The sequence below is a fragment of the Choloepus didactylus genome, chromosome X (assembly GCF_015220235.1).
Source record: "Choloepus didactylus isolate mChoDid1 chromosome X, mChoDid1.pri, whole genome shotgun sequence".
NCBI lineage: Eukaryota > Metazoa > Chordata > Mammalia > Pilosa > Megalonychidae > Choloepus > Choloepus didactylus.
In genome coordinates this window covers 119,087,044-119,113,139 of record NC_051334.1, presented here as the reverse complement: position 1 = coordinate 119,113,139, position 26,096 = coordinate 119,087,044, and the positions used below count along the sequence as shown (strand labels likewise).

Here is a 26,096-nt window from a genome sequence, read left to right as displayed (position 1 = left end):
AACTATGTTTTCTGAAGCTTCGGTGGGGACGACTTCAGCGTTTGAAAGAACTCGTTCCCCCGCGCGCTACTTGGAAGACTTCTAGACCTTCTGGGAGTGTGCCCCCTAATCCAGGGACGTTCAGATAAGGCGCATCCCCTAGTCCTGGAACAGTGACCTAGGCGCACTCATTCCGGCCGGCCCAGCGGGCCTGGGCGGGAAGGCCCGGCCCTTGCAGGCTGCGTTAGCGTTTGGATAGAATCCGGGACGCAGCACCGCAAACGCCCCCTCCGCGGAAGCCCGAATTTTATTTAATTTCTGCAGAACGGGAGGGGGTGGGATGGGGTGGACGATTTCCAGGTAGCCCGGGGAAGCAGGCGGCCTGATGGAGTCCCCGCGGGGGTTGCCACCACCCACGCATCACCGCAGCCCACCATGACCCGCCTGCCCCCAGGAGCGGCCTGGGGGCGGGGATGAGGCCGGGGTCCGCCCCACGCTTGGGCCCCGCACTCCGTCCTACCAAGGTGGGCTGAGACACTTCCGTTAGATGCCCCGCCTTTCACTCAGAAGGCGGGTCTGGGCCGTCATTCAACAGGACTCCATCAATCAAAGCTCGGCCCTGGCACGTCCTGCCGAAGGGGCCGAAGCCAAGCTCCCCGCGCGTCTGTGATGTCATCACGCCGATGGGCCCCGCCTTTTGTATTTAAACGGCTGAGCGCAACATGGTGGCGCCCGCACAGCTGATGCACGCGGGTAATTCCGAGCGCGGACGAGGGACGAAGCATTCTCGCCTAGAGTCCTCCTATCCGGCGATGCATAGGGACGCCTTTTAGTCCCTGGGAACCACTGAACTTGACCTGCGGGGGCAGCGCTGAGCTGCGAACCTGCTGACCCTGAGTGACCCTCATCTGCTCGCACCGGAAGTGCTTGTCCCTCTTGGGGTCAGCTCCCCGGAAGCGGTTCCTGTCCCTCCCCTCACGCCCTCCGGGGCAGTCCCGGTGTCCAAGAGGCGGCCTCCGGGAGCTAAGTCTGTGCTGAACGCCTAGCAAAATTTCATGGCTTACCTTTGTGTTTTCTTTAAGCAGTTATTGGAAAATCCAGAATGTTCACATCCTCAGTCTGTCCTAGGCTGTGTGACCTTGGGCAGGTTGCATAACTTCTCTGAGTTTCGTGGGTGGCTTGTCCGCCAAATGGGATGGTGAAATCCCGTTAGCGATAAATTATAAAGTTCATGCCATATAGCAGAACTTTAACAGTCGCTGTTCGGTCCGGTGGTACCACTAGTTCTAGTCAGACCCGAGAAGGAACCTCAAATGGTGCCCAAGCTGGCTGGCCTTCGCCTCCCAGATTTTTCTCCCTAAAGGATATCTTCCTTGTCCAGTCCTAATGACTGAGCGTCAAGGAATCCCAGACATCCCAGTTGATGGGTCTCTGGTTCCCACTCGCACTGCAGTTACAGAAGAGAATGTGGGAAATGCGATTGTCTCTGCCTTAAGCAAAACAGGGAGGAGGGATGCGCCCCAAATCCCGGCCTTGGGCTTTTTATTTTCCCTTCCGGCCCTCGACACCTGTATGCAAGAGTCCTGGATGTGAGTCCTGGATGCGATGATTAAGGAAGAGATTATCTTCTCATTTCTTGTAAGTAGCCTGACACAGCTGTTCCTGAAAACAATCTAATGCCTAAGCATAGCATAACTACATTATTTTAGGGATTCTTTACTACCATCAGATCTCAGTGAAGGGTACATCAGAATATATGGGAGGACATCCCTCTTCAGTCTTTCAGCCTTGTCCTTTAACTTACTGGTTAACAGTATGGTCCTTTTGTCAGTATTATGGTTGAGTAGGTCTTCAATCAGCAGCGTCCTCTGGGGAACTTATTAAAAGGGAAGAATTCCAGGCTCCAGTCCAGTTCTTCTGAGTTAGAATCTGTACTTTAACAGAATCTCTAGGGATTGCTATGCATGGTAAAATCTGTGAAGCCCTGGCCTAACTCAGGTTGCTTTCCTGGTTTGAAGGGTTCTGGTGGTGTCAAAATTTATAGGAGAGACAAGGACTGCAGAGCCAAAAACTGAGGTAGTGGGGGCACAGCAGCCATTTATTTACTGTGTTTGGACACTGTCAGCAAGTTGATTCAGAAGACATTAAAATTCTTTCATTAGGCAGCCTGGGTGAATGATGGTAAAGCTATGGGATCCTTACCTTAAAGGAAAGATAAGATCACAGGTTATTACCACATTTTTCTGGGTAGACTGAGAGCCCATTAGGTTTAAGTCTCACAGGTAAAGTGTCCAAAATGCCCCATCATTTAATCCCTACAATTTTAAACGCTTTTTCCTTCTTTCTCTCTTCCACCCTTATTCCATAATTACGTCTAGTTTAAAAAGTTCAGCTTCCTAAGGTAAAGAAGAATATCAAATTCATTCACATTTATCGTTGTAACCTCAGTGCCAAGCATAGCACTTGACATAGTACATAATCAATAAATACTTGTTTTGGAGAATGGATTCAAGTAAATTACTATTCTGATCTGAGCATCTAGTAATTTAATTTTCAGAACATTTTTCAGTAATTAATTTGCTGATTTTTACTTTTCTGTTTTCCTTAGTAATTTAGATCTGAACTGATTTATTTAGCCATGTATAAAACAGTTATTATATATCATTTATTACTTATCAAGCACTGTACTGGTGCAGGGACAAAGCTGAGAAGAATTCAGGTCCTGAGACAGAGACTCAGTCTGGTGGAGAAGCAGCCGTCCAATGTAGGATGATCACCAGCTCAGTAATAAGGCAGCATGGAAGGAATCAGGGATGCGAGTCCCAACGAGAGAGGGAGACAGAGAGAGAGAGACAGAGCGAGCACAAGCTGGGTATGAGATCATGCAACTGTGACCACCCCAGACTCCCTCCCACCTAACCCACCCTTTCTTACCTGATTTGATTAAGCTAATTAGAAATGAGTTTTTAAATCTTGCAATCAAAACAATTCTAATAATATAAGTGCTTTTTCCATTGCACTTAACTGCTTTCTTACTATTAGAAATACACTGGAAGAGACAGAACTAAGATGGCGGCTAGCTGAGACAGGGCGAAAAAAACGCCTCCGTGAAAAACACCAGCTAAAAACCAGAAAGTGACCTAGAATACCGGTTACAGTGATGCACCAACTGGATGAGGGCTCCTAGCTCCAGAGGGGCCGTATACTTGGTGAAACCGGGAGTTGGCATTCTGAAACGAGCGAGTAAGCTGGCTAGAAGACCCGCAGCCGCGTGGCGGGCTGGGGAAGCCAGGGTTCAGCGTATGGAGACCAGCTGGTTTTTTTTTTTTTTTTTTTTTTTTTTAAAAGGAGCGGCTCCAGTAGCAATTGTGGGAACCACGCAGTAAAACACAGCAAGAGGGGGCTGGGCTGGCCTCTTGCTGTCTGGCCGGGAAGATAGCCCGCAGCAGATACCCTTGGGTTCGGGGGAATGGAGGGGAGAGCCGGAAGCAGAAAGAAACCCTGCGGCTAGCAGCTAGCCCCTGGAGGGCTGGATAAACTCCTGCCCAGGGCCGTGCACACAGCTCAGAGCCCCGCCAGTTGTCCCAGAGCTGGGAAGGAGGAACGGTGCAAGGAGGAGGGGGCTGAGATGCCCCGCACGGCCACTCTTGCTTCGGGCTGGGAGTGCGCCACCGCACGGCCGGGCAGCCCGGGGCTTCCGTTGTGGGACGGCGCGCACTGATGATGTAGCACAGCCTTCCCTTGGCTGAGCTACTGGAGGAGCGTGGCTGGGAGGGGAGATCAGCTCGGAGAACCCAGGGATGCTACGCCAAGTCCGGTGGTTTATGGATCAGTGAGAGAGAGAGGCTGGGGCTGAACTGAAATGAAGGCTTAGACTTTCGCGGTGACCTTGAATCTCCGGGATCCTGGGGGATTTGAACATTAGAACTGCCCCTCCTCCCTGGCTACCCGTACACACACCCCACATTCAGGGCGGATGGCTCCAGCAACACACCCAAACTGAGTTCTCCAACTGAACCCACAAGAATCATTTCCCCACACAAAGCGGAAAAAAGGTTGAGAACTGACTCGAGGGATATAGGTGACTCACAGACGCCATCTGCTGGTTAGTTAGAGAAAGTGTACATCACCAAACTGTGTTTCTGAAAAATCAGATCGATATTCCTTTTTCTTTACAACTTGAAAGAGCCCAATCAAGCAAAACAAATGCCAAGAGGCCAAAAACAACAGAAAATCTTAATGCATATGATAAAACCAGAAGATATGGAGAATCCAACTCCAAACACATAAACCAAAATATCGGAGGATACAGTATACCTCGCAAAATTAATCAAAGATCTACAATCGAGGAACGAAAACATGGCAAAGGATTTAAAGGACATCAAGAAGACCATGGCCCAGGATATAAGCTACATAAAGAAGACCCTAGAAGAGCATAAAGAAGACATAGCAAGAGTAAATAAAAAAACAGAGGATCTTATGGAAATAAAAGAAACTGTTGGCCAAATTAAAAAGACTCTGGATATTCACAATACAAGACTAGAGGAAGCCGAACAACATCTCAGTGTCCTAGAAATCCACAGAACAGAAAATGAAAGAACAAAAGAAACAATGGAGAAAAAAATCAAAAAAATTGAAATGGATCTCAGGGATACGTCCAAACTTAAGACTCATTGGTGTCCCAGAAGGGGAAGAGAAGGGTAAAGGTCTAGAAAGAGTATTCAAAGAAATTGTTGGGGAAAACTTCCCCAACCTTCTACACAATATAAATACACAAAGCATAAATGCCCAGCAAACTCCAAATAGAATAAATCCAAATAAACCCACCCCAAGACATATTCTGATCAGACTGTCAAATACTGAAGAGAAGGAGCAAATTCTGAAAGCAGCAAGAGAAAAGCAATTCACCACATACAAAGGAAACAACATAAGATTAAGTAGTGACTACTCAGCAGCAACCATGGAGGCGAGAAGGCAGTGGAATGACATATTTAAAACTCTGAGAGAAAAAACTTCCAACCAAGAATACTTTATCCAGCAAAATTCTCCTTCAAATTTGAGGGAGAGCTTAAATTTTTCACAGACAAACAAATGCTGAGAGACTTTGCCGATGAAAGACCTGCACTACTTCAGATTCTGAGGGGAGCCCTGCTGGAGGAGAGACAGGGAAAGGAAAAAGAGATATAGAGAATTTTAACAGACATATATAGTACCTTACATCCCAAATCACCAGGACATTCACTTTTCTCTAGTGATCACAGATCTTTCTCCAGAAGGGACCATAAGCTGGGACATAAAACAAGCCTCAAGAAATTAAAAAAAAAAAAAAAAACACTGAATATACTCAAAGCACATTCTCCAAACACAATGGAATACAAATAGAAGTCAATAATTTTTGAACTGTAATTCCACTAGGTACTTCTTACATGATATAAAATACGCAAACTCTAAGGACAAATCAGTGGTTTTGAACTCAATGTAAAATATATAATTTTAGACAACTATATAAAGGTGGGGGAATGAAGGAGTATAGGAACATAGTTTATGTGTCCTATTGAAGTGAAGGTGGTATCAAAGAAAAACAAGATCCTATGATAGGGATTTAAGAGGTTAATTTTAAGCCCCACAGTAAACACAAAGAAATTATCAGAGAATATAACCATAGAGATGAAAAGTAGAGTTTGGGTTAAGAGAAATGGGGGAAGGGGCAATGGGGAGTTAAGAAAGGAGTGTAGGGTTGCTGTTTGAGGTGAAGGGAAATTTCTAGTAATGGATGGTGGGAAAGAGCATTACAACATTCTAAACGTGATTAATCCCACTAATGGAAGGCTAGGGAGGGAGTGGAATGGGAAGATTTAGGCTGTATGTGTTTCCACAACTGAAAAAAAAAAGTCAGTCTAACTAGATGACAATTGAATACTAAGGATGAACTTGGATGGGACAGGAGGATAGAGGACAGGTGGCTCAAAGGGACACAGTTGAGACATAAGGAAAAGGAAATATAGAATGTAAGCTTTTTATCATTGTTGAATCTATTGTACTTCTTAGCTGCGCTTAATGGGATTGCATGAAAGAATGTTCTTGTTCATGGGAAGTGTATACGTGAATTATAGTGAATGCTCAAGGATGTGTGCAGCTAACTCTCATATGTTCAGACGACAGAGCAATAGACGATGGATGATAGGGAGGGAAAGAAATAGCAATGTGACAGCAAGTTAAAGGTGGTGGATTGAGCTACCGGGGGAGGGGGGGTCAGGGTATGATGGAATTCTGTGTATGGGGCTAGTATTGTTTTTGCAACTGTTCATATAACTTTGAATTTATTTCAAAAAAAAAAATGAAAAAAAAAGAAATACACTGGAAGAGAAGAATACTTAAAGGAACACTGGGTGAATCCTTTCTAAATGGAAGCATAATTTTTTAAAAATGTAAATTTGTTATGTATACATATATGCATACATATACATACATGCATATATATATGTGTGTGTATACACACGTATATTTTCCTTAAAAGCGAGGCTTTTCAAGTCAAGCATTTGAGCCACATCTATGTTGAAATAAAATTTATCATATTAATTACTTCATCTTGAATTTTCTTGACATTTTTGATCTAAGAGAACATGATTCTTGTAGGAAAACCAGGAGAATAAATCAGGACATTTCAAAAAAGGGAGGTCTCTGGTTTGTTAAAATCTGAAAACAAATTCAAAATGGACAATCTTAATAAATATAGCTTATTTATGATTCAGGACATCTGCTGGTATATGATAATTGATAGACCTTCTTAACATGGCATTGAAACTAAATATCAAGCTACATCTATTAAAGTGGAACATTTAAGAAATGTAATATTTACTTATGAACTTCATTTTTACATTTATTTTCATGTAACTTAATGTGAAGGGTCCCAAATATAATATTACATGTTAAGCTGATCAAAACAGATTGCAAATATTTTCTGAGTGTTTCTGTTGTATTAGAATTACTTTATCGCAGTGCTTGCAATTAATATTTAAAATAAATATATGATAGAGCAGATAAGCTTTCAAAGTTTTCATGCTTAAAATACATATTTTTAGGAAGGGTTCGCATCCTTGATAGGAGGTAGGGAGGAGATGCCTAGTAAATCAAAGGCCCAAATATTACCAAAGACCACTCAAAGAAAACTTTTGTACGCTGCCTTCTAGGCCGGCCATCTATGCTTTGTTGCAAGATAGCTATACCCTTTACAATTTGTACAGAAGAATGCATGTAGTCCTTCTTGTTATCCTTCAAATAACTTTCTTACAGTGTATTTGATTGCTGGGGAAATGGTACTCTTAGTTTACCAGAGCTGCTATGATTAGTACCACACAATGGGTTGGCTTTAACCACGGGAATTTATTGTCCCACAGTTTTGGAGGCTAGAAGTCTAAAATCAAGGTCTCAGTAAGCTGTGCTTTCCCCCGGAGTCGGTAGAATTCTGGTGCTGGTGCGCCACAATCTTTGGAGCTCCTTGGCTTGCATCTCAGCCTCTGTCACTTGGCGATCTGTATCCTTGGTCTCCCCCTGCGGCTTTCTCTATGTCTAAATTTCCTTTGTTTACTAGAACTCCAGTCATATGGATTAAGGCCCACCCTCAATCAGTTTGACCTCATCTGAATAAGATCTTCAGAGGTCCTATTTACAAGTGAGTCACTCTTTATCTAATAATAACATCTTTTTTTTAAAATTTTGAAATAAATTCAAAGTTACATGAATATAGTTGCAAAAACAATACTAGCCCCATACACAGAATTCCATCATACCCTGACCCCCCTCCCCCGATAGCTCAATCCACCAACTTTAACATGCTGTCACATCACTATTTCTTTCCCTCCCTCCCTCCCTATCATCCATCATCTATTGCTCTGTCTTCCGAACATATGAGAGTTAGCTGCACACATCCTTGAACATACACTATAATTCACGTATATACTTCCCATGAACACGAACATTCTTTTATGTAATTCCATTAAGCACAGCTAAGAAGTATAAGAGATTCAACAATGATATAATGCTTACATTCTATATTTCCTTTTCCTTATGTCTCAACTGTGTCCCTTCGAGCCACCTGTCCTCCACCCTCCAATCCCATCCAAGTTCATCCTTAGCATTCAATTGTCGTCTAGTTAGACAGTCTTTTTTTTTTCTTTTTTCAATTGTGGAAACATATATACAGCCTAAATCTTCCCATTCCACCCCCTCCCTAGCCTTCCATTAGTGGGATTAATCACGTTTAGAATGATGTTATGCTCTTTCCCACCATCCATTACTAGAAATTTCCCTTCACCTCAAACAGCAACCCTACACTCCTTTCTTAACTCCCCATTGCCCCTTCCCCCATTTCTCTTAACCCAAACTCTACTTTTCATCTCTATGGTTATATTCTCTGATAATTTCTTTGTGTTTACTGTGGGGCTTAAAATTAACCTCTTAAATCCCTATCAATCTTGTTTTTCTTTGATACCACCTTCACTTCAATAGGGCACATAAACTATGTTCCTATACTCCTTCATTCCCCCACCTTTATATAGTTGTCTAAAATTATATATTTTACATTGAGTTCAAAACCACTGATTTGTCCTTAGAGTTTGTGTATTTTTTATCATGTAGGAAGTAAACAGTGGAGTTATAGTTCAAAAATTATTGACTTCTATTTGTATTCCATTGTGTTTGGAGAATGTTCTTTGAGGATATTCAATTTTTTTTTTTTTTTTTAATTTCTTGAGGCTTGTTTTATGTCCCAGCTTATGGTCCCTTCTGGAGAAAGATCTGTGATCACTAGAGAAAAATGAGTGTCCTGGTGATTTGGGATGTAAGGTACTATATATGTCTGTTAAAATTCTCTATATCTCTTTCTCCTTTCTTTGTCTCTCTGTTGGTAGGGCTTCCTTTAGAATCTGAAGTAGGGCAGGTCTTTTATTGGCAAAGTCTCTCAGCATTTGTTTGTCTGTGAAAAATTTAAGCTCTCCCTCAAATTTGAAGGAGAGTTTTGCTGGATAAAGTATTCTTGGTTGGAAATTTTTCTCTCTCAGAATTTTAAATATGTCATGCCACTGCCTTCTCACCTCCATGGTGGCCGCTGAGTAGTCACTACTTAGTCTTATGTTGTTTCCTTTGTATGTGGTGAATTGCTTTTCTCCTACTGCTTTCAGAATTTGCTCCTTCTCTTCAGTATTTGACAGTCTGATCAGAATATGTCTTGGAGTTGGTTTATTTGTATTTATTCTATTTGGAGTTTGCTGGGCATTTATGCTTTGTGTATTTATATTGTGTAGAAGGTTTGGGAACATTTCCCCAACAATTTCTTTGAATACTCTTTCTAGACCTTTACCCTTCTCTTCCCCTTCTGGGACACCAATGAGTCTTAAGTTTGGACGTTTTATTTTATCTATCGTATTCCTGAGATCCATTGCGATTTTCTCCATTTTTTCCTCCATTCTTTCTTTTGTTCTTTCATTTTCTGTTCTGTGGATTTCTAGGACACTGAGATGTTGTTCGGCTTCCTCTAGTCTTGTATTGTGAATATCCAGAGTCTTTAATTTGGCCAACAGTTTCTTTTATTTCCATAAGATCGTCTATTTTTTTATTTACTCTTGCAATGTCTTCTTTATGCTCTTCTAGGGTCTCCTTTATGGCACTTATATCCTGGGCCATGGTCCTCTTGATGTCCTTTAAATTCTTTGCCATGTTTTCATTCTTCGATTGTAGTTCTTTGATTAATTGTGCGAGGTACAGTGTTTCTTCTGAAATCTTGATTTGTGTGTTTGGAGCTGGATTCTCCATATTGTCTGGTTTTCTCATATGCATTAAGATTTTCTGTTGTTTTTGGCCTCTTGGCATTTGTTTTGCTTGATAGGGTTCTTTCAAGTTGTATCAAAAAAAAAGGATATCGATCTAATTTTTCAGAGACACAGTTTGGTGACGTACACTTTCTCTAACTAACCAGCAGATGGCGTCTGTGAGTCACCTATATCCCTCAAGTCAGTTCTCAGCCTTTTTTTCCATGGTGTGTAGGGAAATGATTCTTGTGGGTTCAGTTGGAGAACTCAGTTTGGGTGTGTTGCTGGAGCCGTCCCCCCTGAATGTGGGGCGTATGTACGGGTGGCCAGGGAGGAAGGGCAGTTCTACTGTTCAAATCTCCCAGGTTCCAGGAGATTCAAGGCTGCTGCAAGAGTCTAAGCCTTCATTTCAGTTCAGCCCCAGACCCTCTCTCTCGCTGTCCCACCAACCACCGGACTTGGCGTAGCGTCCCTGGGTTCTCCGAGCAGGTCCCCCCTCTCAGCCGCAATCCTCCCTCAGCCAAGGGAATGCTGTGCTACATCATCAGTGTGCGCCGTCTGTCAAGGGAAGCCCTGGGCCGCCGGGCTGTGCCGCGGGGCTCTCAGCTCGTTTCAGAATGCAGAATGTCTGAGGCTGTCTTTACTGCAACACCTTGCAGGCTGAGAACAGCTGAGGTTTTCTCCACGGAGAGCGAGGGACAGAAAAACTCCCAGGTTCACCCATCAGCCGGAGATAGCACCTGATTCTCTGGGCTCCCTATCCTGAAACAGGTATGTCCCCCGACTCTCCCAAGGTCAGTTGTCACCAAAAGCCTCTGTCTGCTTATTGAGGATTCGCTGTCTGTATTGAGCAGTTAATATTAAAACCTCACTTGGAGCTGGGGTGAGAGAGTGCACGGCGCGGCTTCCGTGAGGGAGGGGCTCTCGGCTTTAGGCTCTCGGCTCTCAGCGTGGGTCCACAGTTTTACTTACAGATTTTATGCTGTGATCTTGGGCATCCCTCCCAATTCATGTCGGTGGATGTTGAGTGTACAGTCACGTTTGTCTCCCTGCTGTTATTCCAGGTTATTTACTGGTTTTTTGTTCATTTATGAATTGTTCTGGGGGAGACTAAGTCTTCCACTTCTTTCTATGCCGCCATCTTCCCAGAATCTCTCAATAAACTTCTCTTTAAAGGAATCTGATCTGTATCACCTTGAAACCCTTCCCTACTTCTCTCTTGGCACTACTAGCACCCAGGACACAGCTGTCTCCATGAACACATGGAAACATTTTACCCAGAACATTAGCTTGCATTAATCCGAACCACTTGTTTCATGCTTCTCCTTCCAAAAAGCCTTATAAATGATCTTGATTGAAGAGCTATTTCAATACTATTCTTGGCACAATGACAGTCACTGAAAACCTTTCTGATCTACAGCCTGTTTCACAAGCTTATGAAACACCTTATTTACTTATCTTCAGTTAATGAAAAGCTAATATCTAAAGCTCTACTTAAACCTTAAGAATCCCCAAATTACTCTCCCGATCTCTTCTGGTTGGGAAAGGACAACAGAAATATATTGGGCTTTAAAGATACAGAGAGAAGGGGGGAAAACCCTAATGAAAACCACAGTGAGTGAAAAGGGACTGGGAGTTACAAGTATTAAAAGAGATGAATTGCATTAACCCCTGCCCTTCCCCATTATATTCACTGCCCACTGGAAACAACAACAGAATTACTAAAATCCCATACTCTCTAATGGGATGGTAATAGGATTCCAAGGCCATTAGGGTAGAGGCAATCCATATTTTACAGTGTAATAAGCTCAGACTAAAGATGTTGCATCCCCTCCTCGGAGCTCAACAATTACCAATTTAATAATAACAAATCCACGAGCACTTTCAATACTCCAAACTAAACCCGAGTTAAAAGTCAAAGGCCTATTTCTTTTAAACTGTATATATTTTTGTGACATAAAATTATCTAAGTTGGAATCATTCATTTTTTTACTCTGATATTGACTATTAGTCATTTCAGAATGCTTTGAAAATGAGGGATTCTGTGTTGTTATGAGGTGGTTATGATTTTTTACAAATTGAATCTACTTGCTCATGGCAAGGACATTCCATTTTTAAAAAGAACATTTTATTATCTAGAAGAAATACAATAAACTACTCTTGGTATTAAGAGTTTCCATGTAAACTGTACAAATGGATTTAATCGGACACTCTTTTGAGAGAGAAAAGAAGGGAGATGGAGAGACGGAGAGCCTCACACCACCCTCATGGAAGCAAAGATTAGGGTAAGGATTATATATCAAAAATTAAAACAGATGGAAACTGCTTTTGTGAAATCAAATCATCTAATATGCCTATTGCTAGGACTGTAAACTGAGCAGCCTTTGAATCCTTAATAGTATAACTTAAAATAATTATTTTATAATTTTAATAATGTTTCTATCAAATTGTTATCTATAACTTCTAGGGTAGCTGTAAGATTGCTTGCATCTTTGTGGAATAGAGAGAGAGTGCATTTTTAGGAACATATTTTGATTGATGAGTTCTGAAATTTTCAACAAAGATGAAGAAAATGATTTATTATTAATTTCCACAAGTTCTTCTCTTTACCTTCTTCTTACACAATATTAAGAAGAAAATCCCCAATAAGAGATAGCAAATATTACTGTTCTATAGTATAATAGCTAGCCCCTCTATGCTTTATAAAGTAGGCTTCGCTTCATTCTGAACAATAATATTCCAATGCTGCTTTAATCATATGAATACATGGGATATTTTCATCTTATACACTTTATAAAATATTCACTTCCATAATGTAAACAACAATAAACAACACTGAATACAACAGGGTTAGATAACGAAGGCAGCAGGTATTTTAAAAATAATAAGGTGAAAATATAATATCTAAATGCTCTTTCTAGGACATTTCTTATACCTCTCCACCAAAATCATCCTAAATTTGCAAATCAAGAGGTAGTCATGCCTGGAATGCAGTTCAGTATAAATCATAACAGATTAAAACCAGCCAAGCCACTCATTCCTTAATTCCAAGTCCATTGTTAATCATACTTCAGGGTAATGTGGGAATAATTTTCTATTTTGAGGGTGTAGCTTTATTAAAATGGCCAATCAAAAAACCAAACAGAAGTGAAACGGGTGCTCAGACAACAGCCCTGTGTCCCGGAAGCTGCTTGATCATTTAAATATGCCCTTCTAGGCAAACTGATACTGTGGGAACCTGGAAAAGCTTGTATCTACTGCTGTAACACCAGTGACAAGCTAGACACACATGCTCCCTGCCTTCACCGAGCTTAAAAGCTTATGTGGATATGGACAATTAAATGAACAGTTATATAAAATGAGAATTGCTCTATAATAAGGTAAATACCTTGTTATTTATCTTATATTTAACTTAAGCCAAAGGGTATTAAAAGGAGGATTAGCACCAGTTAGGGTCTTTTCATTATAAACAAGGACAGTTAGATCTTACAAAATCAGAACTCAAAAGAACATATTGAAACATTAAGGGAGGACAGTTGGAAAAGAAACACAAAAAAGTTTGACCTGGTGGCAGAAGATCCTTACATAAAGTGGCCTGATCCCACAGACCCAATTAAAAACAAATCAATGTATATTTATTCTGCTTCATCGATTCTGAATCTCCAGTTCCTAACAAAGTGCCTGATAGCGAGTAAGCATTCAATCTATATTCATGGATGCAATTCTCGGAGTCACAGCCTCTTTCAGCAGCTCTGATATCCAAGGTTTGACATCTTGAACACTGTCACTGGAGTGGAGAGAGGTAGTCACCTCTTTTAGGCTTACCCCCAAACAAGCCCGCCTTTCATCATAGGTAACATCATCAGAGACGAGGGAGAAAACAGTTAAAATGTGTACGATCCCCACCATCTGGTCTAGTACTTAGGTACCTGGATCTTTTTCAGCGTGAATAAGGAGAGGCACATGGTGATTCTTGAGGCTAACTTACATGAGTAAGGCTTGAGCCCACACACAGACATTAATCCTTCCCCAGTTCTTGAAGATTTAATATTGCCATTTAAACTTATCAATGCCCTGGGAATATTTATGTATTTAAACATTCATTCAACAGTTATTGCTTAAATAAACTTTATGCTCTCAGGTTATTTTACTAGACACCAGTGATACAATAGTAGACAAGCTGAACACACATGGTTCCTGCCTTCACTGAGCTTAAAAGCTTATGTGGAATACGGAAAATTTAAAGAGCAGTTATATAAAATGAGAATAGTGCTATAATAAGGTAAATGCACTGTTATTGATACAGACCAAGGAGGAAGGGAGATTTAAATTGAGAACTAAAAGATGAATAGGAGCTAGCCAGGGGCAAGCTAGAGTGTTGAGAAGACAAGAAGGATGAGCATCTGTGAAGGCACAGGTATGAAGGCTGAAAGAACTGAAAGAAATTCTGTAGGGATGGAACGCAGAATGTAGAAGCTTGGGATACAGATGTCGGGACACAGGAAGCAGGGGAGATGATTTGTGGGAAGCATCAATTTTACTGTAAACTCCTTGAGAACAGGAAATACATTGTATCTTTTTCATTTTATAATTGACAGCAAAATGAGTAGATTACCCATTGGAAATGCTCCACCAAGTGAGTAGATTACCCATTGGAAATGCTCCATCAATACTTACTGAATATCTACTGGGGATTTCCTGGTGATGACTGAAAAAAAGCTTAAAGTTCTTTTAAATGCATATGGTCACTTCCTGAAAATGCTCAGTACGCACATCTGTGTGTTTAATTGTAATGCTTTATTCACTGTTCCATAGGCCCCCAAGAGTCCTGATTGTCTTATTTCTTGTTTTTGGGCATTCATGTTTGCAACCCCTAATTTAGGACCTTTCATGGAAGAAAGCTAAGCTAAGAATGCAATCCTCAGTGGCATAAATAGGCAAATATGGGATTAGTTTATTGATGGATTAGTTCCAAGGGTTAGTGGTATTAATACGCAAGACATAATACTTCCAAGCCATGGCATGCAACCTCAACTTTAAAATTAATCATTCATTCTCAAATCTGAATGAAATCTGAAGCCCTGCTGCACTGTTTTCCCTTACCTGGGATGGTGTGATATGAGGTACTGATAACTCCACTGTGAAATAGTTCGAAGCTCTATACCACCATTTTCTCTACTTTTCATGCATGAGTTTTCTAGAGAAAAACTTGATAAACATGCTCAACTGTGCAGCAATTTGCAGAGTGTCAACAATTTAAGAATTTTAGCTTGCAATATAAAATAAAATCACAATTTTCGAATATATTTCCCAATGTCAGGGAGATTTAGTTCAAAAAGAACAAATAAAGTTGCATCATATAAATCATCAGCTTATTCATGACTAAGAGTTGAGAGGACAGGATTGGCAGCTGAAAAGGAAATAGTATTTTGGATGTAACAGTGGAGTGTTGAAAAAACAATTTACCTTTTTGTTCTGGTAAGATTAAAAAAAATTCTTCAAAAAAGGTTCTGGAAAATCACAGTCTGTTATAAAAAACCATAATAAAGTAATTATAGCTTGGGTTTCTGTCAAGGTTCTTGACATGTAAATGTTCATTTATCTGAAATTTGCTTAAAACAAATAGATTAATTTCAGAAACAAGAGTGACATGACTTTTTTGTTAATGCTGATTAATGATTTCAGTTCCTAATGTCATTAGTCGACTATCATCATCTTACCACTTGAAAAATGGTCTCCAGAATTGCTGGGTCTCATCTAGACTTGAATGTTTGCCCATTTCTTATATTCTACTGACCTCTAGAGACTATATGTATGTGTGTATAAATCAATTACAATATGCGATTATAAACACATAAAACATATACCTCATAAATGCTATACAAATTTAAAATAAACACAAATTTAAAATAAACAGATCTTATTCACATAAGCCCACTTAATTCTAGAAAAATATGCACAATTGTTTACATACATTTTCAAATAAGACATTATGCGTGCATGTTTAATTCTAAATATGTTGGCAGTACTTTGCCTTGTATTCTCTGCTTGGATGAATGATGTATAGAATTCATAGAAAACTGAATATCGGGCAAACTGAACCTACATTTGGTTTGTGACTTGCATCAACAGTAAGTGGTAATAAAGAATTCAGACACTCCAGCCTATCTTTCCATAAAACCAGAATTTTATTCCATGAGGCCAAAATTATTTTTAATTGGATCTAGGGGATCAGATCATTTCATGTGAGGATCTTCTGTCCCCAACTCATACTCGTCTGTGTTTCTTTTCCAGTGCTCCACCTGACCAAGCAAAATAGGTAACGTTTAGACGTACATGAGTAAAGGCTCAAATGGCTTCGTCATCCACGAATTTTGTTTTTTTTCAATGTCTCCAGTTGTTAAATATATCTGTGAGTGAAACATTCAACATTAAAATAATCTCCAATTGAGGACTAGATCAGGAACTCCTTAAGATTATATCTTGTTCATCTTTGCATTCCTGGCACCTGGCACACTCCCTCTCACATCATGGGTAATTAATAATGTCAGCTAGGAAACACACACACACACACACACACACACAATACAGTATCTTATGGGGGCGCTACGCCCATCCCTCCCTCTCGCTCTCCTCTCCCTCTTGATACACACATACACACGCATTCTCCCTATATATGTATGTGTGTGTATACATATACATGTATACACACAAATACAAATGATAAGAGGCATCTCCTGCAAATACAGAGCTTGTAACTAGATTTGCCAATGATTTTTCTAATCCCAAGGTTTTCCGTTTTCGGTTTTGGGTACTATGTTACTATTTAAATTCTCATTTAAAATATGTTTGAAAACTGTCATTATACCACATCATCTGCTATATCTGAACATTTTAAAACCTCAAGTAAACTGCTTTCTATTGGACTCAATATTAATCTAATGATAACAGAATACCTTTTAGTATCAAGGGGTAATACCACTCTCTGCTCTTTCTCATGGTATATATTTTGTCACTGACATTACATTGTATATAATATATTTAGAAATGGAAACATTGTGTGAATTTTGGTTATGGACCTAGAAGCGCACGCAACCAACTATTTATGGATGTGAGTGTCTGTCAAACTGGAAGTGTTTAAGAGACGAGTGTATTCTTTAATGAGGCATCGTTACAAAGTAGCAGATATGACCACCAGATTTTGAAGATGCCCAAGCCACAAATGATGTATGAGACTAGTAGAGGAAATCAAATTCTGCCTCTGTAGTGGTATCTAGTAGATAGAACCCTGTGTTCCATCCTGCAAACTTGGAATGTAAAAGATGATGTCTGCACCTATCCTGTGATTACAGCCTCTCTGAAACGCCAACTCCACTTCCTGTCCTTTCACCATTTTAGCCGAGTTCTGATATCCAAGAGACATTCAAGTCTCTAAAGTCCTCTCGGAAAGTACAAACACTGCAGGGGGTCAAATTCCAAATAAAAATAATTAAAGATGAACTAGCAGTCAGCTAATGATAGAAATGCAGGACTGGTGTTGAAAAATAGCTGGGATTTGGGAAATGATATTCCATTTTTTTCCCTAATGCTACAGTAACATGCTAATCAGAACTCTGAACCACTGCGGGAGGTACACCTACTGGATCCAAATGATCCTACAAAATTTGAGCTATTCCCAATACCCAACTGGTTAATACCCAAAGGTGATTGGACTGGGAGTGCAGTGTGGGTGGGCAGGGGGAAGATAAAAGCCAGAACAATGAAACCAGTTACTTGAGGTCACTCAGGCTGGTTAATTTACTTTTTTGACCCTTAAGTTGGCAAAATGTTGGCATACGACCAGTCACAGTAAACCATCCTGTGTAAATAGAAAGATGAGCTCCCCAAATTAAATTTAGTCAATCAACTTTAGTGAATGGTTTAAAATACCTATCCCACTCTGACTTTTTACAGGATTAGCTCTTCTGAAGGATAATTCACTGGTTTGGACTTTGCTGCTCAAACACCCCTTTACATAGCATTAGAGGAGGTGCCAGTGATTAGAGAAATAATTCATGTCAGGTAGTTAGCGGGAAGACAGGGGAGTCAGACAGGAAATTTGGATAATCCCCATGCTGGAAATTCAAACCCTGGATAATCAGGATGGCAATTATGATTCTGTTCAGTTAAGAAAACTTGCAATCCATTCAGTTTCAAGCCTATAAAGTCACATTTCTCAAAAACTTGTATTTCAGCCTCCAATAGCTTAACAAATTCTCCCTGCTAGATTGTCTCCAATTACAGAAATCTTTCCCCAGTACTAGGCTGCAGAAGTATATTAAACCTGTAGGTTACCATGTTGCTGCTGTTTTACAGAGCTTTACAGCACACATGCTCTCAATGCATGATGTAATACTACTGAAGCAATTCACCACAATCTGATAACACTGTTTGTTCAGCTCACCAATATTGTCTTACATATGGAGAGTAAATTGTCTTTGAGGAGAAGGTTCAGAAGAGTAAGCAAAGGGAGGTACAAATAAACTTTAACTTTATCAAAACTTTATGAATATGCCAGAACCACCCCCCCCACACACACGCACATACGCATGCAGTATTTCATGGGTAATTGCAGGTCTGCTATGGATTTTAATAGATCTCTGGCCTGCCCAGCAATAATGCAGGAACTGCAATGACCACAGATGAGTGAGTCAGGGCAAGGTTCAGCCACAGCTGTCTGACAGTCACAATAGAGAAGAACTGAAGTCAACGGCGAATGACAGCTCCAGTGCAAGGTTCAACTTTGGTACTGCATCAAAAATGTGGTTGGTACCTAGCAAATAACAGATAATATAGTTGCAAATTTGCATCATATTAATAAAAATCCCTCCATAAGGCTGCATGAATGTCATGATCTAGATTTGTGAGTGCTGATTTTTCTAGGGTTTTCAGAACCCTCTGCCAACACACAGAAGCAAAACAGTCAAATGAAGCAGGTTGTAGGAAACAGAAAAAAAAATCCACCTACATTCAAGGTACTAAACAATACTTTCTAAGCTTTTGGGATCTATTTTTCCCCTTGCATTGTAATGCAGTCAAAGTGTATGAATGACGCCTTTGTGTTTGATAATGTCAAGTGTGAATGTCATGGGAAGCCCCCTATCTCTGATGGTATTAAAATGGTGGGAAGATGAAAAGCTTTGAAAAGCAAATGGAACAAATTACATTAAAGTGGCTGGAGGACAAGGCAAACAGTCATCCACAGAGTTTGGTTCCGAGGTGATAGTGGTAACCCTATCTGCCTGAATAAGCTGATAAAATAAGTATTTCTGAGGAAAAGGGTGGCACTACTGCCCACCACTCCACTGCCTCCATGCTGGAATGTGCTGTGATCATCTCTTACAAATGCCTTCTAAGGGGTCTTCTGGATTCTACCTTTGCCTCCCCACAACCCACCCAATTCTAATCTCAACACAATAGTAAGAACAATTTTTTAAAAAAATGTAAATTAGGTTGTGCCACTCCTGCCCAAAACAATTCAGTGACTTCCTGTTTCACTCAGTAAAAACAACATCCTTAAAATCACGCTATGCAGCCCAGCTCCCACTAACTCTAACCACATCTCTAGAAGCTGCTCCCTTTCTCACTCAATTCCAGCCATAAGGGCCTCCTTACTGTTACGAGAACAGGTCAGACCTATTCCTGCTTAGGGCCTTTGCACTGATTATTTCCTCCTGCCCCAGATATTGGAAAGGCTAATTCCCTCAGCTCCTTCAAGTTTTTGTTTAAATGGCACTTTCTCAATGATCAGATTATTTAAAATACTTACAAATGGGCTTTCACTACTCTACTCCATGGTTTCCCTTTCTTTCTATAGCACATATTACCTTTTAAGTTATTACGTATTTAAGTTATCCTTTATGTTAATTATTTATTGTCTGTCTACCCCAGGTAAATTATAAACTCCATAAGGAGAGAAATCTTTGTTTTGTTTGCTGATATATCCCAAGCATTTAGAATAGGGTTTGGTACTAAACAGAGTTTAGTAAATGCTTCATATATATTGGCCAAATGAATATATCTATATATTGGTCAAATGAATAAATGAAAAAAGTGGGGCTCTTTAGCTTCCTTCTACCAACCCTAGAGTCCTGTTCTTTTAGATTTTATGTCTGCTTCATATATCCATTGCATTCTCCCACATAGTTAGCTTTTCTTACCGTTCAGTGATATCTCTAATTTCTGGTGTTGGGTAAAGAGATAATGTGAAGTTATGAATGGATGTAGATTACGAGAGTCTGAATATTTCTACTGCTGCTTCTACTAAGACTACTACCTTATATATATTTTTTAAAACACTCCATTGAGTATCCCTCCATGTTTTAACTACACTGCTAAGTGTTTTATGGGTATAGATAACTTTTATCTTTACAGCATTTTGAGCATAGATATCACTAAGCCTATTTTATAGATGAGGAAACTGTATATGGGGGACGGGACCAATTAAATTGCACATGATCGAATAGTAAGTGATGGAGTCGGGATTCAAACTCTAGGTTACTTGCGTCTAAAGTTTTCTTAACCACACTTATACATAACCTTTCTCCTAGGCAAAAAAGTTCATGGGTTTCTTAGCAATATTTTAGTAGTGTAATGATTTTGTTACATTTACTTTGGCTTCATAACTTTATTCCAGATTGACTAGAACATAAAGCAACATGGAATTAGAGGCATTTTTATGTAGTTTAATTCAATATATCAACATGAAAAGGATGAATGATATTACTTAATATTAAAACTATGATATCACAAATATTTTGAAGTATGGAATAAAAATAGCACATCTAAGACATTTATGTTTATTTTTTGGCTTGGTTACAGTGTACTTTATTGATGGTACATGACAAGGTAGAATTCTGTAAGCCCCTCTCCGTCAGGGAAGGAAACTGTCAATGATTGGAGATTCTCACTGTTGGGAGATCCAGCAGGGGCAAGTATTCTATAGCAGCTGATAGCCTCTCTCTTCCCCTACTGCTACTGCTGGAGCTAGTAGTCCTGGGGGCTCTTACTCCTTGGAGGCTATTTTAGTCTCCTAGTTGCTAAAACAAATGCCCTACTGTGGGTTGGACTAACAACAGGAATTTATTGACTCATGGTTTCAGAGGCTAGAAGGCTTACTTCCTCCCGCCGGTCAGTATCTTCTGGTTGACCAGCAATGTTTGGTGCTCCTTTGCTTTTCCATCGCATGGCAACGTACATGGCTACATCTTCTCCTCTCTCTTCTGGGTTCCATTGACTTCCAGCTTCTGTCTGTGATCTTCTCTATAAGCCCTCTAATAATAGGATTAAGACCCATCCTGATTCAGTAGAGCTATACCTTAACTGAAGTAATCTCATCAAAAGGTCCCATTTATAATGTGTTCCTATTCACAGGAATGGATTATGATTAAGAACATGATTTCTGGGGTACATAACTACAAGCCACCATAGTCTACCCTCTGGACTTCAAAAGAAACATATTCTTCCCACATGCAAAATACATTCATTCCATCACAACATCCCCATATCCTTAAGCCATTATAGAACAATGCTAAATCCAAAGTCTCATCAAAATCAGTTATGGGTGTGGTCTTTCCTAGAATAAAATTCCTCTACCTGTGCACTTGTAAAATCTAGGAAAAAGGGTATCTGCTTCCAATATACAACAATGGGACAGGCAAGGATAAATATTCTCATTATAGAAGGTGAGAAATTGGAAGGAAACAAGTGTCATGAGTCCCAAACAAATCTGAAACCCAGCAGGGCAAACTCCATTAGATTTCAAGATCTGAGAGTCATATGTGGATCCATGTTTAATTCCCTGGACCTTCTGGAGCAGCAGCCCCACCCTTTCTAAGTGCCTACACTGCAACCATGATCTCTTCAAAATCTGGAGGGTAGGTTTTACCCTCTCTGAGCATTGGGATTGCGGTAAGGCTCTCGAAAATCACTAGGATGCAGGCCTCACAATCTTTGAGCATAGAGGTGGCAACACTATCCCTGAATAACAGGGCTCAAAGCCCAGGCCCTTCTGAGTACCAGAGTAGATAACCTGTCCCCTCCAAGCATAGTGGCACCCCTCTTCTTTCCATGCACATGGGGAGGCCAACTTTCTGGGCCTGAGGAGATCTTTCGGTCCAGACCTTCACTTCCACGGTTCTGACTGTGAAGATGTCTTATTTCAATTCGTCCTTTCTCTGTCACTTTCAGTCCAGGTTGGCAGTGGTTCTGCTCACACAAATTTTGCAAAAACTTTGTCAGCTTTAATTGCAGTTCAAACAGGTCCAAACCATCAGACAATAGAACATTCCATAGATCCTTCCTGGATCACTGCATTTCCAATCTATACTTCCACCTAAATGACTGCCTGGATCCAAGTTCAGCAACACCCTTTTTGGCAAAGAATTGTTCAGTTAAACCCTCACATGGAACCCTGTTCACTGAGACTCACTTCCCAGAAGCTCAGGGAGGTCTCTGATAGAGCTGCTTTTGGTCCTCATCTCAGAGCACACTGTCTAGATAGGCCAAAAATTTTCCAAATTATTAATTGCTGGTTTCCTTGTGCTTAACAGTTCAATCCTCAGTCTGTATCTTTCCTCCCTCAATTAATGGTAAGCTACAAGGAGAAAACAGGTGTTTGAAATCTTCTAAGATAAATATCCAAGTTTATCACTTTCAGGTTCCTTCCATTCAACATCAGAACTCAATTTCACCATGTTCTCTTCCACTTTTTAACAAAGATCACCTTTCTTCCAATTTCCAATGGCACATTCATCATTTCCTTCCATCACCTCACTAGAATTACCTATAATGTCCATATTTCTACCAACCTTCCATTCATGACAAATTGTGCATTCTTTAAGATGATACAAACTTTCTCTACAGCTCTCATTCATTGTTGAGCCTTTGCAGTTCTTCCAGTCTATACCCATTACTCAATTCCAAATGCACTTCCACATTTTTAGGTATCTGTAATAGCAGCACCCCACTTCCAGTACCAAAAACTATTTTAGTTTCCTAGCTGCTAAAATATCATGCAATGGGTTCGCTTAACAACAGGAGTTGTTTGGCTCATGCTTTCAGAGGCTAGCAGGCTTGCTTCCTCCCTGGGTTGGTATTTCTGGCTGCCAGCAATCTTTGTGGTTCCTTGGTTCTTCTATCACATGGCAATGCATATGGCAGTTTTCCCCTTTCTCCCATGCATTCTGTTGCCTTCCAGATTCTGGCTGCTCTCCATGACTTCTGTATGTGACTTTCTCTATAAGACCTCCAGTAATAGGATTAAGACCCATCCTGATTCAGTTGGGCTATACCTTAACTGAAGTAGCCTCATCACAAGGTCCTATTTACAATAGATTCATACCCACAGAAATGGATTAAGAACATGTTTTTCTGTGATACATAACTACAAACCACCACAGAGGCCATGGTAACTATAAAGTCCACCACCCAACTGCTGAATTTGTGGCCAAATTCATTGTCACACCAGATGATATGCCTGGCAAAATGATTGTTGAGCATCAAACGTGAAAGAGTAGATGTCATTGTTAAAGTCATAGGAGACAACCTGGTCCTCAGTATAGCCCAGGATATCCTTTATGGGGCCCTCTGATGCCTGCTTAACCACCTTCTTGATGTCATCATATTTGGCTGTTTCCTACAGACGGCAGGTAAGATCCACAACAGACAAATTGGGGGTGGTGACACAGAAGGCTGTACCAGTGAACTTCTTATTCAGTGCAGGGATGACCTTGTCCACCACTTAGCACTGGTAGATGCAGGGATGATGTTCTGGACAGCTCCGTGGCCATCACACCACAGTTTCCCAGAGGGGACATCCACAGTCTTCTGGGTAGCAGTGAGGGTGTAGACTGTGGTCACGAGACCCTCCATGATGTCAGCTTGGCCAGGAGGGCCAGGCAGTTGGTGGTGCAGGAAGCACTATTGGTAATTTTGAGGGAGCTCTTCATACTTTTCATGGTTCATGCCCACCACAAACCTGGGGGCATCCATGTAAGGGGCAGAGATGATGACTCTTTTGGCTTGACCCTTCAAGTGAGCCCCAGCCCCAACCCATTTGAAGACGAGATGGTCTTCCCATTGATTACAAGATTCCCATTCTCATCCTTGATGGTGCCTGTAAACTTGCCATAGGTGGAATCATACTGGAACATGTAGAAGACCATGCAGTTGAGGTCAGTTATGGGGTCATTGACGGGGACAACCTGCACTCTGCCAGACTGAACAGCAGTCCTGGTGATTAGGCACCCAATAAGACCAAATCCATTTACTGGGACTTTCATTGTGTCTCAGGGATGCAGTTGACACTGCATGAGTAGATGCAGGTCTGCTGAACAGGGAGGAGCAGAGAGCTTAATTTTAGAATTATTTTTATTGATACAAAAAAAAACTTTAAATCACAGAAAAGTACAGAAAATAAAGTAACCAATCTCATCACTTATAACTAATGTATTAATATTGTAAAATTTCCCTCCATCTCCAAAATAACTGCTATTAAGAATTTGGTGTATAGTTTTCCAGTCCAAATTTGTCTTATTACTATATATATTTATCCATAAACAATATACAGCACCTCTATAATTTCCATTAGCAAATGTTGACCAAAATTAAAGGTTTGTAGCTCTTCTCACCAGTTTCTCAATAGACTATTTCTTCCACAGAACTCTTATGGTAAGGCATATGAATTAAATTATCCAACATCTCTAACTTTGGAGACAGTTTTGAGAGGATAGTGTGAAGATCTTGTTTTTTTTTAAAAAGTCATCACTTCTTGTCTCTAGATAAGCTGAAATCCTTGTGAAGCCATTAGCTCTATTGCAGATGAATGCATCAATTAGATGTCGAAAGTATTGCTTGTAAGGCCCTTTGACTGAAGGTTCTAGCCACATAGAGAATGATGAATTTTAGTGGAGGATTAATCTCTAACATTGCTGAAACTGATCAGTTAAAGCATCACTCACATCATGCATAGAGTAGTGCTGATGGTGTAGTGTTTCAGTTGTGATGACACAAGATTTTTCTTTTACTCATTTAAGCAAGTGTCTTCCTGAATTTTATTTTTGAATTTGGGTTTGTGTGATTCAACAACTCTCTGTAAAGTCAACAACTGCCAGATGCCAAATGTAGTTAAGTCTTTAAATGTATTTGTAACCTACAGCATGTGTTTGGAACAAGAAAGCAAGGAGGAAAAGGAGAACTCTTGACTCAGTTTCAATTATCATATCCCTGTTTAAAGGATAATAATAGGCAGTAGGACACTATGGCCTTGCCATTTTCTACAAGCTCAAACTCAATGACTGGATGCTTATCATGACTTCAGACAAGTATCTAAATCCTATCAGTGACTGATGATGAAGCAGTCGATTTGAAGTAAACAGGACTATCGTAAGTATTTGTTCCCCAAATATCTGTGGTCACAAGGTAGAGTTTGATTAGCTACTAAAGCAAAATAACTTCTAAACTCAGTGGCCGACTATAAATTTTCCATCTCACTAGATGTCAGACTGTAGACGAGTTAATTAACTCTTGAGAACTAGACTAATCCTTCAGTGATAGGAAAGTCAAAGTGTTTTCAAAACATCAAGTGCATAATGGACCAGAGAACTTCATGAGTGCCATGAAGCCAAATGTCATATTCCTTTGTCAAATTTCAGTTATTGTCAGTAGCTTCTCTACTGACATATCAAATATTCTTTGTATAACTTTCAGAAAGAATATTACATTGTCTAACTGAATAAAAATGAAATCTATCTGAATGTAGGGCAGCTTAACTTGAACCAGCTTTTCCCATGTATAGTGGTAGAATAAATTTGAAAATGGAAACTTGCCCATCATTTGTAATCTTACACTTACCAGTAAAATAGTTATAATAGTAAATTAATAATAATAGCTAATACTTATGAACCTCTTTGTTCCAGACACTATTCTACATTTTATATATACATATTCATTGATTGATGCACACAATGACCCTACAAGGCAAGTACTGTTATTTTCCTCATTTTACAAATGAGGAAATTGAAAAATAGAAATATTTAAAAACTGTATCAAAACAACAACAAATTAGTCCTCAAAATAATTACAGGGAGACTTTAAACAGTTAAAACAAAACAAAACCAAAAAATTAAAAACTAAAAATATGTTAAACTGAGAAATCTGAGCATGGGTTGGCAGACACCCAGTGGGTCTCCACTGAGAGCAAGACTTGATGTCAAAACTGCAAATGGGAGGCTGGACTTTGGGCTTGGGGCAAGGAGGAAGACCTGAACCCGA

At 40.2% G+C, this 26,096-nt stretch overlaps 1 protein-coding gene and 1 pseudogene across 2 annotated transcripts in view; both read right to left on the bottom strand.

Annotated features, from left to right (window-relative positions):
• Positions 1–724, bottom strand: part of LOC119523409 (patatin-like phospholipase domain-containing protein 4) — a 34,598-nt gene extending 33,874 nt beyond the window's left edge. For both annotated transcript variants that reach the window (XM_037822169.1, XM_037822170.1), the window contains exon 1: positions 500–724. The gene's annotated coding sequence lies outside the window, so the exon portion shown is untranslated. The remainder of the gene's footprint in view (positions 1–499) is intronic.
• A 46-nt stretch (positions 725–770) lies between these two features.
• Positions 771–24,106, bottom strand: LOC119522322 (annotated as a pseudogene).
• Positions 24,107–26,096: the final 1,990 nt, after the last annotated feature.